At 45.2% G+C, this 17968-nt stretch overlaps 1 protein-coding gene across 3 annotated transcripts in view; it reads right to left on the bottom strand.

The window, feature by feature from the left end:
- The window catches only part of ahnak (AHNAK nucleoprotein), a 59060-nt gene extending 48206 nt beyond the window's left edge, over positions 1-10854 (bottom strand). For 2 of the 3 annotated variants that reach the window (XM_068021581.1, XM_068021584.1), the window contains exon 1: positions 10743-10854. The gene's annotated coding sequence lies outside the window, so the exon portion shown is untranslated. Of the gene's footprint in view, positions 1-8591; positions 8652-10742 lie in introns of all 3 variants that reach the window. The other variant, XM_068021582.1, reaches the window with a different exon arrangement.
- Between the last annotated feature and the right edge of the window lie 7114 nt (positions 10855-17968).

Below are 17968 nucleotides of genomic sequence, written 5' to 3'. Positions count from 1 at the left end.
CTATCCCCCTCCCATGTTGGTTGAACAGACACCAACACTTACTGTCAAAGTCTATCCGTAGGAATAACCCCTTGTGAGCGGTCCTACAGGGTGCCAGACACCTTCAGAAGAGGAAAAAATGGACAAAACTGACAAAGGACAAGGGTAGGTATGTTATTGGAACATTCAAGTTGCTCATTCAACCTCCAAATTGCCCTCCAACCCACACACCGCTCTGACTTAGGCATCTATCACTGTTCCTTCATTGTGGCTTGGGTCAATATCCTGGATTTCCCTCCTTAATGCCATGTTGGAGAAGGCCAACCATCAACTTCTCAGGCAACTCAGAATGGCTAATAGATAAGGTCTTGCCACATCCCGAGCATAAATAATGTTTTCAAACCAAAAATGGGTTTTATGTAGCCTGTCCAGGTAGATACACAAACACCTCCCAGGGATTGGCTGAAGAGCAAAACTTCAGCAGCAGCTCACCCACTGTCTCAATTAGAAAACTTGCAAACGAATGGGTTAAAAAAAACCTGCCCTTTATTGCTAAACAGTTTCATCCATCTGAGCCAGCCAGGCCAGGAAGGTCCCAGCTTCAGACCCCCATCTGTGGTGAGTTTCCTGAGTTCCCTGGGACAGCAGTTGGGTATCAGCACTGGCCAGAGTGCTCAGTGAGCTGGGAGGAGAGCAAATTCAGCTGGGGAGCTGCTCCCAATCACTATACATTGACCCCTGCTCCAAAGTGCACATGTGCAGACATTGGGTGAGGTCAGAATTGCAAAGCACCATAGATTAGAATACCCTGCTTTCCTCTGATTCCACCCACCTTCCCTCCTTTTTGGGGCAATATACTTATCACTGAAAAAGCTAGTGAAGCAGAGACCCAGATTCTTTCCATGGTGTTTTTTTTTATTATTCATTCAGGGGATGTGGGCATCGCCAGCTAGGCCAGCATTTATTGCCCATCCCTAATTGCTCTTGAGAAGGTGATTGTGAGCTACCTTAAATTGCTGCAGTCCTTGGGGTGTAGATACACCAACAGTGCTGTTAGGAAGGGAGTTCCAGGATTTCTGACCCAGCAACAGCGAAGGAACCACAATATATTTCCAAGTCAGGATGGTGTGTGGGTTGGAGGGGAACTTGTAGGTGGTGGTGTTCCCATGCATCTGCTGCCCTTGTCCTTCTAGGTGGGAGAGGTGGCGGGTTTGGAAGGTGATGTCGCAGGAGCCTTGATGAGTTGCTGCAGTGCATCTTGTAGATAGTACACACTGCTGCCACTGTGGTGGTGGGAGTGAATGTTGAAGGTGGTGGACGGGGTGACTGGGATGATGTCGAGCTTCTTGAGTGTTGGACCTGCACCCATCCAGGCAAGTGACACTCCTGACTTGTGCCTTGTAGACGTTGGACATGTGTGTCTCGGGCTTCATTGCAATACTGCCCTTTACTCTCCCACACTTTGTGCTTACAAGTACCTTAAGGACATTGCTCCAACCCCTTACGGGCAGGAAATCCTAAATTATCTGCGACTTAGCAGTGCTCCAGTAGTCGCATTAATCAATGGACTCAGATGTTACTGAGATAATCGCTGCAGCAGCTGTTCTTTGCAGTGTTTCTTGGTCTCTCTTGTGGCATGTAGATATGTTGTTCCAATTTCACCCCCTCCTCTCCTGAAGGTTCTGACTCCTGTTCAGACGCAGGTCCTTGGACCCCCAACTGTACTTCGTGGGCCATACTTCATGGGCTGGCACAGTATACCACCATGGGAGAACATCACAGCTGAAGCAAGTAATGTTTTCATCCCACATTCACCTTCCAACAACACAGTGATCAGGAGCAAGAACTATCCCTGATTCTTTTTCTTTTCTCCCTCTTTAATAATCTCTGCTGACACCCAGCTGCAATGAACTAACTCGAGCACATACCATGCTAGAGCAGAGATTCTCAAACTGGGGTCTCCGGAGATTTGCAGAGTGTGCAAACGGATCGAATGGGATATAAATATTCAAATGAGGTCCACAGCAAAGGGTTGCTATTTACAGAGGGTCCCCAAGAGCGTGTCACTATTTGAATGTTGTCAGTATTTGCGGGGGAGAGGGGTGTCCTTTGGAAGGTATCTGTTTTTCCCGGGTTCCTTTAGAGGGAATCAGTATTTGCAGGAGCTTCCCAAAGGGAGTCATCAGGAGTGTGTCAGTATTTTCAGGGAATCCCAGACAGAATCCCAGTCATGTAAAATATGAACTCTCTATGACTGTGCATTATTAACAGCCTTATAAAACCTCTGAATTACATGTACACTGTGCATGCATGTGTGGAGCATAAACATTGGCATGGGCCAGTTGGCCTGAATGGCCTGTTTCTGTACTGTAACTACTTTGTAATGCTATATAATACCAGTGTGCACAAGTCTGCCGGTGCTTATGCACAATTTTTCCACACCCCAGGTTGCTTAAGTTACTCAATGAAGGATTATATAGTATATAATTATTTTATTAATGAATTAGAATTAATTTTTTATAAATTTGTGCAATAACATACTCTTGCTATTACAGGACTGCCAGATTTATCTTTAACAATCCCTGCCCCAAGCTTTGACACAACTTTCACGTATATTGCTCCCCCTCTTGTTTCAGAAACTCACCAGTACTTAGCATAGGAGTTCCTTTTAGTTTAGTTTCGAGATACAGCACTGAAACAGGCCCTTCGGCCCACCGAGTCTGTGCCGACCATCAACCACCCATTTATACTAATCCTACACGAATTCCATATTCCTACCACATCCCCACCTGTCCCTATATTTCCCTACCACCTACCCATACTAGGGGCAGTTGCTAATGGCCAATCTACCTATTAACCTGCAAGTCTTTGGCATGTGGGAGGAGACCGGAACACCCGGAGGAAACCCACGCAGACACAGGGAGAACTTGCAAACTCCACACAGGCAGTACCCAGAATTGAACCCAGGTCGCGGGAGCTGGGAGGCTGCGGTGCTAACCATTGCGCCACTGTGCCGCCCACAGTTTGAAGAACAGTCACTACTGGTAGGCAAGCATGGTAGCCATTTTGTGAACAGCACAGTCATAAAGTGAATGGCCAGTTCATCTGTTTCTGGTGGTGTTTGTTGAAAGAGGAAGGTTGGCTAGAATACCAGGACAACTCCCTGCTGTTCTTGCAATAGAGCCATGGGACCTTCAGCATCCACCCAATTAGGCAAATGGTGTCTCTGTTTAATGTCTCATTCGAAAGGCAGTACCTCCGACAATGCAGCACCCTCTTGATACTGCACTGGAGTGCCTGCCTAGACCTATGGATTTAAGTGTTTCAGAGAAACAGATGTACTACTTCTCAGTAGTAAATCAAATGATGATGTCCAACACCATGCTCACAGCAGGATCAATATTTGACATTAACAGTAAAAAGCTAAAAACTTAACAAGCTCAACAGCATTTTAAGCACCTCTTTCTGACTACCTCTATTATTTTGACAAACCATGCTTGACACTCTTTTCCCCAACCACCTCATCCCCGTTACCATAGCCCAGTTAAGCATATTCTCTCGGGTATTTTCAGTGTATCTCCCTTCTCACTCCTTTCCTGAAAGTGCTGACACTCGTTGAGGTACGGGTTCCAAGGGGACACCCTGTGCCACCTTACCTTAAGTACCCATTCTTTGGGTAGAATGCCAGGAGCTGTTGACTGCAGAGAATATCATATGTGAGTCCGTTTCTGCCCTCACCCGGTATCCACGTTATCACATTCTTGTCCAGCAGGAGTCACTGGACAGTGATTGGGAGCTCCTCCCATTGAACTCCAATTTGTTCTGAGTGTGGGTGGAAGAAGTGTTGGGGGGATCTACAATTGGATTCAATGCTGGATTAGGACAAAGGTAAAAGACTCAGCCAGGGTTGTCGCTCCTGCACGCGGTACAGTGACCACTAACCCCCCCCACCCCCCGCCCACTGGAAAGTGTGTGTTTCAAGACAACCCTGACTCAGCCAGGGTTGAGAAGAAGCTTAGGCTCGGATGTGATGCTCCCTGTGGTTCAATATCCCACGAACTTTCATGATATGGGCTACATATTAAAGTTGGTACAGGTACCAGAGAGCAGCTGCACCCATGGGATGGTACCCCGGCACCATCAGGAAAGGAAGGGAAGGAAAAAAAGTTCAGGGGAAAACGTCGACAGCAGTTAGAACTCACACCAGCCACAGCACCTGCGTGAAAAGTGCAAACTACTTGAATAATCATATTGAAGAAGCACTGAATGTCTACAGAGGATACATAGAATTTAATGAGTATCTGATAGAGACCATAACAAAACTGAAACATTTGGTACTACTTGTGTCCAAACAATCTGTGCGCTCCTAAAATTGGGTCAGCCTTGAGAATGCTGTTGAAAACCTCCACAGCAGCATCCTTCACCTAGTTTCACTACTGTGGTCTACCCAAGGGACAGTTCTTTCACCTTGTTTACAGTCCAGCAGCTATCTGAAGACCTTTGCTGCATTGCTGAAATGGTGCAGTCTGCACTCACTCAGTGGATCTCAGGAAGAGGAGCCGCTAAGATTTCTCTCAATACCCACGGAATATGCCAGAGATAGGAGTGGGGGCTGACAGCCAGGAATTTCTGCTCACGTCACTATCTGATGACCCCTGCTAGATGGGACTCATGGGTGTGGCTCTCGGACGAAGAGGGATCTCCCCTGCCACCTCTCTTTGGGCGAACAGCCTGCCAACTCACTGTCTAGTGTGCTACACTGAAAAGAGCAACCTGGCCTGCAGGCAACCAACCAGACTGAGGAGAGTTAGGGAGAAAAATGGACCAAAACAAAATGTTGCCCACACCTTGAAAGCACCACCATTTTGTCATGTTGTTCAGAAAGCTGTAACCATAGATTGCTCTTTTAACCTATGAAAATTGGGTTTCCCTTCCCTCAGATCTATTTACATCTTGTTTCCATTCTGTACAAACATAAATGAGATTTGGATCTGCTTCAACTTGTTCCTTTAAACATGGAAACGTTACCACAGACTGAAACGCCATACAAACTCTCGGGGATACAGGCAACTGTGAAGTCTGATTGTTGCTATAGTCTCTCCTATAAAATTCCTGTTTGCTATTTTGAGAGCAGTTGCTAACTCACTTTAAATGGGTTAAAATGGTGAACAGAAATTTTACTTGAGCATGTGAACTAAGTGGTTAAAAGATAATAGCATCTGGAAATGTTCCCCCCCCCCCCCCTCAAAAGTTTAATATGCCCCAGAGGCAAGGTTCTACAAAAGTCTTTTCACCAGAATCTGGGAGTAAATAATTACAAATTGTTTCCCACAGTCAATGCTCCAAAATATTCTCACGCAATGTCCTTTTTAAAAAAAAAAGATTCTTTTTAATCAATTGCTATGCATCGCTAGTTGTTTCCTAAATTATCAGAGTTAAACTGACAGTTTCTAAAATAGACAAATAGGAATCTTGAGTTTTAGATTTTCTTGTTTTTTTTTAACTCACTTCCCACCCCACGTCTGTACAAATATTGTCACATCCTGAATCTCCTTGTTAAATTATCTTCTCTTTGAATCCAGTACATTTTTTTTGAAGACAGCTCTTCCTTCAATGCAGAACCTTATCCTGTATTTCAGGGATGTTTCAAAGTGCTTCACGCTCAATGGATTAACTCTGAACAGTTATTATGTCAGTGAACACAACAGTTATTTTGCACAAAGAAAGATTAATGTCAACAACTTGTCTTTAATGCAGCAAAATGTCCCAAGGCGCTTCACAGGAGCGCAACTAAAAATTGGCACCAGACAAAAGGAGATTATTAGATTGTGGGGTGGGGGGGGGGGGGTGGTGGTGGGTAACTATAAGATAAATTACCCACTTAACCTGTTTCTTGTGATGTTGGTAGAGGAGGGAATGGTGGCCTGGACACTGGGAGAACTCCCCTGATCTTCTTCATAAAATGCCACATGACCTCTAGCATCCACTTGAAGAAGGGTATAAGTTTAAAATATTGTTCAAAAAACAATATATCCGACAACAAAGTGCACTCTTCAGTGTTGCACTCTCTATACAACAAACACATATTTTCTATGCATCTTTTTTGACAACTTCATTTAACCAATTCAATTCACATTTTTTCATACATTTTTCACAAGCAATATGGCTGGAGTGTGTTCTTATTTGACCGTCCAGGTGGAAGATCCTTGTGCTGAAATTAGTAAAGGTTTTTCTCTTTGCATTGATTAAAAAAGAGTGCAGACATTTGTTTAAATCACATCTTTGGTCTACATGTTTACATGAAAATTATCACTGGCAAAACTATTCAGCCTCATTATTCCCAGCTTTTCCACTATGTTTAAAATTGGCACCATGTCTAGTATATTTAGCTTCTCCCTGTGTATGCCACACTGGTGTCTGTGCCTCAGTGTTTCTCTGTATTTTTCACTGCCTTTGTCTCTCATTACCATGTTGCTCAGTGTTTCTGTGTTTCTCAAATGCCTGTGTTTCAGAGTTTGCATGTCTCTCAGTGACTGTGTTTCAGTGCGACGCTCAATGTCTGTGTGTCTGTGCCTAATCTTAGTTTTTGCGTGCATCCCATGTCTGTGTCTCGGTGTCTATCTGTTTGTATCCTTTCAGTATCTGTGTATGTCTCTGTCTGTGTTTCTCAGTAACTGTGTCTCAGTATCTTCCTCAGTGCCTATCTGTGCATCAGTGTCTGTGTCCCTGTTCCTCAGTAACTGTGTCTCAGCATGTCTTCTCAGTAAGTGTCTGTGTGTCAAGTGTCTGTGTGCCTCAGCATGTGTCTCAGTGTCTGCGTTGCTCTGTGTCCGCCTGTTCCTAATTAACTTTCATTGTGAGCTCTCATTGAAAAAGTAGTAATCTTACATCCTCAAGATCACTTTCTGAGGACGAGGAAGAAGGCTGAGATCCCATTGTACACTTAAAAAAGCACGGAAACAAAGGATCAGGCCAGAACCTAAACCACAGAAACATTTCTCAAAATTTCCTGGAACCGATCAAACATGAGCCTGGGGACTGCAAATACCAAAAACTTGGAGATATTAACACTATAAAGCATGGCTGCTGATGCAGGGTGGTGTTGCTTTCTGGAAATTCAGCAACGCACTGGCAAAAATGTATAAGTGTGATTTGGCATGCCAAAATTCTCAAAATATCTGTATTCAAAATTCTTCATCTACACACACTTCCTGTTAACCTTTTCAAATTTTAACTTCCGATGACCACATTTACAATGGGAACTACATATGTAAACTTGTCATGCTGTTGTTACGCCCTCCGGCCAGTGGAGATGAGGCAATGCCATCACTGGCCGGAGGGTGTAATTACAAGATGACAAGTTTACATAGGATATTACAAATTATTACAAATGCGGAGGTAGGAACTGATAATGGTAAATAAGGATCAAATGCATGACTTTAAAATGGGGACTGTGTCACATCTGCACAGTGCATCACCCGAAGACTACACTTTGTCTTAACTCCCTGTATGCAATACGATGGCAGATTGGTATATTTTAAAGCTGTGATGGGGGTGGATGCAGTGTCAATGACCTACTGAATGATCACTGAAATTCGCTCTAACCCTGGGTCAGGCTGGTGGTTTGTAATATTCATGGAAATTGGATGGAATCGCGGCGATCCAGTCACGACGGGTTGTGTAACTAACTCACGTGGTCCCTTGCCTGTCAGTGAGATCTGACAGGACCTCTGAACAAAATACACATACAAGTTCTCTCTAAAACCAACCGCGCAGAGTTACCCACATCGACAAACATCAGCCCTAACTGGCTCAGCCTCCAGATAGTGAGCAACCGCCTCCACAGGTAAAATTGTGAAAATCATGAAAAGATATGCCAATCACATTGCAGAAACATCACCATGTCACCTGTGCAAGACATCAAAATGCGGAACTGTTTTTCTTCCCAAAATTATGACCATTTACTTCTCCCCCACCGTTCCCCAACTCTATCGAGGGCCAGCTTTCAATACTACACAGTGACATTCCTAGAATAATGTTGGGATCTGTTTTGTATTTCTCTTTTCAAACTCATCACTCCCCCCTTGTCATTTTTCTCTGCTCCTCGCCAAAAGGTTAGGGAGTTCCCCTTTGGGCTAGGGCTCCATGGCTAACTGCTGCCCAAAGGTGTCTCACCCAGTTGCCCAAGAGGCCACTCCTTGTGCAACAGTCTGAACAGTGGGCGCTTTTGAACTATTTGGCTAAGAGGGGCACCACAGCTGAGTCTGATCCTGCCTTTACCTGACACCTCCGCACCAGCACCTGTTGCAGAGGGGTCTGGACGGTGCCCAGGAATGTGATTCCTTCCGCCCCACCCACCATACCTTCCTAGCCCAGGGGCGCTGATCTTATTTGTGACACCTCCTACTGCCGCAGTCCCAGCTGTAGATCAGCTAACTCATAACAGACCTGGGTGGGGTTGAAGCTAAGATCATCCTGTTCTGTACCACTCAGCACCACACCGGGGACTCATTTACCCACTGGCCTATTGCAAATGTGATTTTAAAACTATGAACCACACCCTCTTAAACACAAAATAATCAACTGGACATTTCCACATCCTGGTCACTCACAATGGACAATAAAAGTGTCGGTGGGGTCAAAACTGCTGGAGATAATTTTCTGAACCTTATCTGCAAAAAAAAAGGAAACGTGCCATGTAGCATGCAGAGATTCAATGCAAAGATCACTACCACCCCCGCCCTCCCCATTCCAGTCAGAATCAGGATGGTTAACAGATGCAAAATACCAAAAGTAGCGCCCACTCTGCAGGTCGCTGCGTCAACAGGCTGCTGTTACCCTCTGGAGTGTTGTAGGGGACTCCTCCTCCTCACACCCCTCATTGGCAAGTCACACTCCTTTGCAGCTGAGCCCTCTGACCACCTCGGGGAAGCGGGAGGGGGAATCCGATCTTAACTTTACAGAAAAACAAGACTCCCACTCCACTCTCCAAAAAAACAGACTCATTTCAATTCATCAATCCCCTTGCCAAAAAACTCACTTTTTTAAAATTACAGACAATTTGCGATGAAAATTCTTTTGATTTTGCAAAAGTTTATTATTTGTCAAAGCAAAAAATATCCCAGTATGATGGAATGCAGCCCTTTTGCAGGAAAAAAAACAGGCGGTTATACAATCCTTAAGTTTGCACAACTAAACCCCTGGAGCGCACATGCAGAGTGACACACCCTTAAACACATAAGGGGATTTAGCTGTCCTCCAACTTAACACGTCTGTGTAACAGACTTTGGGACATTATCTTTTTAACAATTGAGCGAGAGCAGGGCACAGACCGATTTTTTTTGCGTGCATGAATTAACCCATACTCTGCCTTGAGGCATTAAGCCAAAAAGAAAAGGTAGAGCATGAATCTGGGCGGACAAGTCAACCAGCTACGTGGTGAATACTTCAAAAGTGTCCCAAACGTTTCACCAAACGCAAATGGTACCCAATAGTGATGCCAAAAGCCTGCCACAAAAGCAAAACACTGCTGATGCTGGAAACCTGAAATTTAAAAAAAAGACAGAAAATGCCGGGAATACTCAGATGCTGTCTGAACTGCTGAGTATTTCCAAAACTTTTTGTTTTTATTCCGAAAGCCTGCATTCGATTCCGGAACACACGCCAGCATTGATATTTTCACTTAAAGGAGATGGGAAGACAGAATAAGAAAGACCCTTTTATAACTTCAACACTCCTTCAAACTTTTTTTTCCAGTCTGGCTGGACCGAGAGAGAGAGAGAGGAAGTTTGCCTGCTATAGTTTGACGAAGCATTCTGACAGGAGAATGCTACAAAAATAAAATACCCTCCCACAGTCCTCAAATAATATCTGCAGCTATGCGATCTGACAAAAAGAGAACAATTCGCCTGGCATCTCACTGTGCTATACTGGTTCCACTTGTTTAAGCTTCCAATAACCCTCACCACACCCACTCTAGCCTTCCTTACACTCCACTCTGTGCTCTGTCTCGTTCCTTCAATAATCTATAAAGTTCTGGCAGTGGTTACGTTCTTTCTCTCCCACCCCCCGAACCCTTGTTCTCTTCTCTCAAAAGTCTGCTTTAAGTTACTCTGTCTTTCCAACCACAGCTACAAATTCCAAAGTTAGACCCTGGCTCGGTGCCCAGAGGCTGGGGGAGGGAAAGAGAGGCTTTTTTCCTCCGTTTTCCACACCCATATCAAACACGATGCAGAAACTTTGTACAAAAAAAAGCTTTAAAACTTGTCAACAACATCCTTTCCTTTTTTCCCCCTGTGCCAGTTCTCCGCGTCTACTTTTTTTTTCCTGGAGGGGGATTTACAAAAATAAACCCATGTGTGCAACCTTAATTTTTTTTTTATTGACATATATTAAAAAATTTAGATATTCAGATTCTTGCAGGTTTGATATCTCCCCCTGCTCCATCTCCAAATTTTCTTGAGGGTTTAGCTCATTTTTGTTTGTCCACGCAGAAGGTAAGTAAGCGATCCAGCAGACAGCTTAAAGGATCCACGCCCACGTTAAAGCGCTATTCCATCCAATACAGCCGCCAACAGCTGGAAAGGACTTATTTTCGCTCGCAAAACTTTGCAAATAAACTTTCTGAGAAGTTTGCAACTCGAGAACCAATCACGGACTCCACTTAGCAACTTTTTTTTTGCAAATCGAAACTTTTAGACAATACTTTTGCAGTAAAATTCCACCATGTAAATATATCTCTTATAGATTTCTATTCGTTTTACCTGGTGGCAGCGATTTGTAGGCTAAAGCCCCCGCCGTCTCATGGTGCCGGGGCACCCAATGCTTGTGTGGATAGCCTGATATTGAATGCAGCACTCTACTGTAGCTCCAGCCTCCAGATACTCGATAATAAAGCTCTACTGTTACAGGGCTAGGCTCTTGTACACGGTCGGGTGTGTCCTTTAGGGGTGGAGACTCGCTTCGAGTTGAAGGAGAAAAAAAAGAGAGCTTACATCAGGGATGTGTCAGAGCAGTCATGCGCCCTGGCAAACACACCTCTCCAACGTTGCAATACCAAACAGAGAGTCCCAGATCAGCAGTCTCAGTCCTGCCATGTCCACTAGATCTGAGAGGCACAGTACAGTCTAGTCCAGCCATGTGTGTCAGAGCAGAGGGGCACAACCTGGTGCAGCCATATCTGCCAGAGCAGAGGGGCACAGGACAGTCTACTCCAGCCATGTCTGCCAGAGCAGAGGGGCACAGGACAGTCTAGTCCAGCCATGTGTGTCAGAGCAGAGGGGCACAACCTGGTGCAGCCATATCTGTCAGAGCAGAGGGGCACAGGACAGTCTAGTCCAGCTGTGTCAACCAGAGCAGAGAGGCACAGTACAGTCTGGGTCCATCCATGCTTATCAGAGTTGTAAAGCACTTTTGGACGCCCTGAGGTCGTTAAAGGTCTTATATGTTAAGAGGCAGCCTGTGGAGCAAAACCCTGGAGCAGGGGTTAGCAACCTTAATAACAAGAAGAGTCATTTTTAAAAATTTAGTCAACAATGCAATGTCTTAAGAGCTGCAATGCAGTTACCCAAATGCCATTCATAATGAAAAACAAGACAGATAAACATTTCAACAACATTTTCAAGAGTTTTACACAAAGGTTAATTGAACATTTTCTCACACGTACAATGTTAATAAAAGTTTGAAAAACAAAACAAGCCATTTAATTAGTATCAAAATAAGTTTGATCAATCAAGGTTGGTAGCCGCACGAGTTCTTAATGAGCTGCATGTGTCTCCAGAGCCGCAGGTTGCAGACCCCTTCCCTGGAGAAATTAAAGAACCTTAAGAAGAAGGGAGAAAATCAGGGGAAGGGGGAATTTGGGAAGAGTTACTGTAAAAATTGCAAGGAATGTGAGTCACACAAAAGTCTGTAAAGGATAAATAAAAAGAGCATTAGCATGGATAAGATACCAGCAAGAGAGATGAAAAGGACTTGTTTTAACTGGATAGAGAGTCCCCTGTACTCTGCCATTTTGAGCCACAGAACCCTAAGGACGCATGTTATATACAAAGTGTTGAAGGGCAGGTAGGTCCATTAAAAGATAAGTTTGGGAAGGGGGGTGGGGAGCAATCAGGCAAATTCCAGTTCAAGTCAATCATGTCTGGTTATTATCTTGAAGAGATATACAAATACAGAGGCTGTAATCAGGACTGGAGAGTGGATTACTTAATTTTGATAGTCACGAAAAGGACTGGGACTTAATCAGAGAATTCACAGCAGGGTCATTTTGTACCTCCGGATGAGATGTTAAACCAGGTCCAATTTGCATTTTCAAGTGGGCTTTAAAGATTGCATGGCACCATTCGAAGCAGGGCAGGGAGTCCTCTCAGTGCCCCGGCCAACATTCCTCCTTAAGTCAACACCACTAAAAAAAAAACCCAACGGATAAACTTAATCATTCCTCATGGGATCTCGCTGCGTGCAAAGTGGCTGCTGTACAGAACGACAGTACCTTGAAGTAATTCAGAGGCGAGTACCCTTAAAGGGAATCAGTACTGTGCCGTTAAAGGCAACTGTTTACACACAGGACTTCCATTCTGAATACGAAGATATGAATTAGGAGCAGGAGTAGGCCACTCGGCCCCTCGAGCCTGCTCTGCCATTCATCAAGATTATGGCTGATCTGATTATAACCTCAACTCCACATTCCCACTTACCACCGATAACCTTTCACCCCCTTGCTTATCAAGAATCTATCTACCTCTGTCTTAAAAATATTCAAAGACTCTGCTTCCACCGCCTTTTGAGGAAGAGAATTCCAAAGACTCACGACCTCTGAGAGAAAAAATTTCTCCTCATCTCTGTCTTAAATAGGCGACCCATAGATACTTTCAATGTTAAATGTTGACATAAAAGTGTGACCAAAAATTGTGACAAGAAGTTGGACAGCAAATGCATGCACATACAAGATTTAGACATCTCAAACACAATTCTTTACTTTGAAATGCAGTTAATGTTGCTTTGTAGGCAAATACATTGGAAGATGTCACGACCAATAATGAGATGAATTACCAGTTAATGTTTTCTCAGTCATGTTAGGTGAAAGAAGAATTTGGGTCAGGAGAATTTCCTGGTCTTGGAAGATGCCATGGGATCTTTAAATTTCACCAGAACAGAAAGATTTAAACGTCTCATTCAAAAGAAAGCACCCTTAATAGGGCTGCACTCCTTCAGTATTGTACTCAAGTTTCAGCCTAAATGGCGTGATTGAGTCCTGGAGTGGTGTTTGACCTGCTGATTCAGGGGTGAGAGTGATGCTAGAAATACTCAGCAGATCAGGCATCTGTGGAGAGAAAAACGGCGTTAACGTTTCGGGTCTGCTGAGTATTTCCAGCATTTTCTGTTTTTGTTTCAGATTTCCAGCATCCACAGTATTTTGCTTTTGTATTAGAGTGATGCTAACTGAGCCCATTAGAAGAAGCAGCGTGCAAATGTTGAAATGTTGGCAGTGCCTTAAGACAGAGCAAAAAGGCACAGCTGCACCAGCTGTTATGTTCCTACTGTAGCTTTTGTGCTGCTGCCCTTGTCAGATTGATGACAAATAGCCCAGATACATCTTTTTGATGGTGGAGGAGTTGGAGTTTGGCATGTAACAAGTCATCCTCATCAAGCCCATTGGATTGCTTCGGGCTGTACCTAGTCCAGGAGCAACAGATGTGGTTTCTCTGCAACCTGGCTAATAAGACTGGCTATAACAGTCATTCACTGGGTGGACATAGGCTGTGCAGAACACAGATGTTACCAAGACTGACAAGTAAAGTTGAGTGTTCTTGAGGATTCCCACTCTCCATTTCCCCATGCATCTTGACTGTTCATTTAGCCCTAGAGTAGATGTGACTACTCAATGGACTTACCGCACGCCGTGGCTGCAGACACTCTGGGCGGTGAAGACAGCAGGATCGGAGATTAAAGTATCGACAGCTGTGCTCTTCAGTTTCGTCCGGATCATAGCAGTTCATGTAGTGCTGAGAGTATAGCAGGCTTGGCACTCTTGATTATTTCAGGGGTAATGCTGTCCTTCCCAGGGGCTTTTCCGCTGGCTAGAGAATCAATGGCATCACTGAGTTCCAATTTGGTTGGCTGTATGTCCAGCTCAGCCATGACTGGTAGAGGCTGGGCTGCATTGAGGGCAGTCTCAGTGACAACATTTTCCCTGGAGTACAGTTCTAAGTAGTGCTCAACCCAGCGGTCCATTTGTTTGCATTGGTCAGTGATTATGTCCCCTGATTTAGATTTGAGGGGGGTGATCTTCTTGATGTTGGCCCAAGAGCTCTCTTCATGCCATCATACATTCCTCTGATGTTTCCGGTGTCTGAGGCCAGCTGAATATGACTGCATAGGTTTTGCCAGTAGTCGTTTGCGCAGCGCCTGGCTGTTCTTTGTGCAGTGCTTCTGGCTGCTTTAAGTGCTGCGGATGTTAAATCGCTGGGGGCTTTCTTGTAGTTCAACAGTGCAATGCGCTTAGCGGCTATGACAGGTTCCAGCTCTTCATTATGAGATTGAAACCAGTCTGCATTTCTCTTCGCACTTTTGCCGTAGGTGGTCAAAGCTGACTCATAGATGGCGTCTCTGATGTGGGCCCACTTGGTCTCAGCATCCCCTGTGGGAGTGTTTTGAAGGGCTGTTACAAGTGAATTTAGAAATTTTTGTAACAGCCTGTGCTGGGACGAGGGAGCAGTACCCCAGGACATGCGCGATGCCAATATCATCACCCTCTATAAAAACAAAGGTGACCGCGGTGACTGCAACAACTACCATGGAATCTCCCTGCTCAGCATAGTGGGGAAAGTCTTTGCTCGAGTCGCTCTGAACAGGCTCCAGAAGCTGGCCGAGCGCGTCTACCCTGAGGCACAGTGTGGCTTTCGTGCAGAGAGCTCGACCGGTGACACGCTGTTCTCCCTTCGTCAGATACAGGAGAAATGCCGTGAACAACAGATGCCCCTCTACATTGCTTTCATTGATCTCACCAAAGCCTTTGACCTCGTCAGCAGACGTGGTCTCTTCAGACTACTAGAAAAGATTGGATGCCCACCCAAAGCTACTAAGTATCATCACCTCATTCCATGACAACATGAAAGGCACAATTCAACATGGTGGCTCCTCATCAGAGACCTTTCCTATCCTGAGTGGCGTGAAACAGGGCTGTGTTCTCGCACCCACTCTTTTTGGGATTTTCTTCTCCCTGCTGGTTTCACATGCGTTCAAGTCCTCTGAAGAAGGAATTTTCCTCCACACAAGATAAGGGGGCAGATTGTTCAACCTTGCCCGTCTAAGAGCGAAGTCCAAAGTACGGAAAGTCCTCATCAGAGAACTGCTCTTTGCTGACGATGCTGCTTTAACATCTCACACTGAAGAGTGCCTGCAGAGTCTCATCGACAGGTTTGCGGCTGCCTGCAATGATTTTGGCCTAACCATCAGCCTCAAGAAAACGAACATCATGGGGCAGGACGTCAGAAATGCTCCATCCATCAATATTGGCGACCACGCTCTGGAAGTGGTTCAAGAGTTCACCTACCTAGGCTCAACTATCACCAGTAACCTGTCTCTAGATGCAGAAATCAACAAGCGCATGGGAAAGGCTTCCACTGCTATGTCCAGACTGGCCAAGAGAGTGTGGGAAAATGGCGCACTGACACGGAACACAAAAGTCCGAGTGTATCAGGCCTGTGTCCTCAGTACCTTGCTCTATGGCAGCGAGGCCTGGACAACGTATGTCAGCCAAGAGCGACGTCTCAATTCATTCCATCTTCGCTGCCTCCGGAGAATACTTGGCATCAGGTGGCAGGACCGTATCTCCAACACAGAAGTCCTCGAGGCGGCCAACATCCCCAGCTTGTACACACTACTGAGTCAGCGGCGCTTGAGATGGCTTGGCCATGTGAGCCGCATGGAAAATGGCAGGATCCCCAAAGACACATTGTACAGCGAGCTCGCCACTGGTATCAGACCCACCGGCCGTCCATGTCTCCGCTTTAAAGACGTCTGCAAACGCGACATGAAATCCTGTGACATTGATCACAAGCCGTGGGAGTCAGTTGCCAGCGTTCGCCAGAGCTGGCGGGCAGCCATAAAGACGGGGCTAAAATGTGGCGAGTCAAAGAGACTTAGTAGTTGGCAGGAAAAAAGACAGAGGCGCAAGGGGAGAGCCAACTGTGCAACAGCCCTGACAAACAAATCTCTCTGCAGCACCTGTGGAAGAGCCTGTCACTCTAGAATTGGCCTTTATAGCCACTCCAGGCGCTGCTTCACAAACCACTGACCACCTCCAGGCGCGTACCCATTGTCTCTCGAGATAAGGAGGCCAAAGAAGTAAGAAGATGTGACTAGCAAGCCAAGAAACTGAAGGATTACAGCTGCAGAGTGGATGTGGGTGGGCAGCAAAGTTTCTCAACAACTGTTGATTTCTCCTTGCACTGTTAAAAGCCACATTCAGTCTTGTCAACAATAGTCTTGATGGATGTGACCTGTCAGTGCCTATAGTTTTACTTGAATTTTCAAAATGCATTTGATAAGATCCACATGTGAGGCTTTTTTGAGAAAGTGGAGCTCAATGGAATTAAGAGCAAATTAACCAGGTTGCAAGTTAGCTTGGCAATGGGAGACGATAAATGGGCTATACCTGTTAGGAATTAGCTACCTAGGTGTCGACTGGATGCTGAACCTGATGAACCTCAGACTGTATGGCTCAATTCCACACTGTGATACACTTACCAACGGAGCCGTCCAGACACTCTCTTTATTGTCGATTCGGTGGCTTAACAATAGGGTGAAGCCAGCTGCAACCATAACCTCAACCAAGGATCGTTCCTGAGGCTGCAGGGATAATACTGTGGCTATTACAATCCCATGGATCTGTCTCAGGTCATTTTCATAAATGCTAGGGGGAGGCTGCTTCTTGTAATGTTTCAAGTTTCAGTGGTGACACCAAGCTATGTGCCCAGGTGATGAGTATATAAAGACAGGTCAGCGTTATAATGACCTGGAGCAATTCAATGGATTAAGTTGTGTTGAAGCAAGATTATACAGGAATTAGGCAATCTACAACAAAATGGATATACCCAATGGCAAAAGTGTTGAAAAAAACATGGTCCAATTATTGACCAGGAAGATCCCAGGTTCAGTTCCTAGTCTTTGCTGTACAAGCTGACCTCAGTTGGATAGGAGCAAACAGGATCTACAATTGGACAATGACACTGAGCTAAGGAGAGAAAAAGTCAGCCTGGTTCCTGCTCCTGTTTAGTGACTTTAAGCTGGTGTGAAATGGATCAAGCACAAGTGTGATACCTGCGATAGAATAGCTTGCCAGTACTCACTGTCTGGATTTACACATGGCTACTTGAGTAGGGTACCAGTCTCCATGGATTAAGGATTACCCTGACTGATCTGTTCACTCTCTAATCTGGAGGCCTTGTAAGGTTCCGACTGCCATCCCAGCTGTAACGGATAATGTAACGGACTTGCATTCAATTTATACGGCACTTTTCACAACCTCAGGACATCCCAAGTTGCTTTACATCCAATGAAGTACTTTAGAAGTGTAGTCACTGTGGTAATATAGGAAAGTGCAGCCATCATTTTGAGCACAGCAAGCTCCCACAAACACCAACAAGATAAGTGACCAAGTCAAATGTTTTAGTAACGTTTGCTGAGGGATAAATATTGGCCAGACACCAATTCCCCCGCTGTTTTTTCAATAGTACCTGAGGGATCTTTTACATCCACTTGAGAGGGCAGGCAGAGTTTCGGATTAACACCTTGCCCGGAAGACAGTTCCTCCGACAGTGCAGCACTCCCTCAGTACTCCACTTGGAGTATCAGTGATCATGTGCTCAAGGTAACACAAAGTGTGAAATCAAACCTGGGTTCTCCCTGGTCTGTTTGTCTCAGTACCGCACTGGTGAGTGCACTTACCAACTGAGCCATCAGGGGGATGTACTGGTGGTGTGCC

This window comes from Heterodontus francisci, chromosome 44 (assembly GCF_036365525.1).
Source record: "Heterodontus francisci isolate sHetFra1 chromosome 44, sHetFra1.hap1, whole genome shotgun sequence".
NCBI lineage: Eukaryota > Metazoa > Chordata > Chondrichthyes > Heterodontiformes > Heterodontidae > Heterodontus > Heterodontus francisci.
This window is presented reverse-complemented; position numbering and strand designations above follow the sequence as displayed.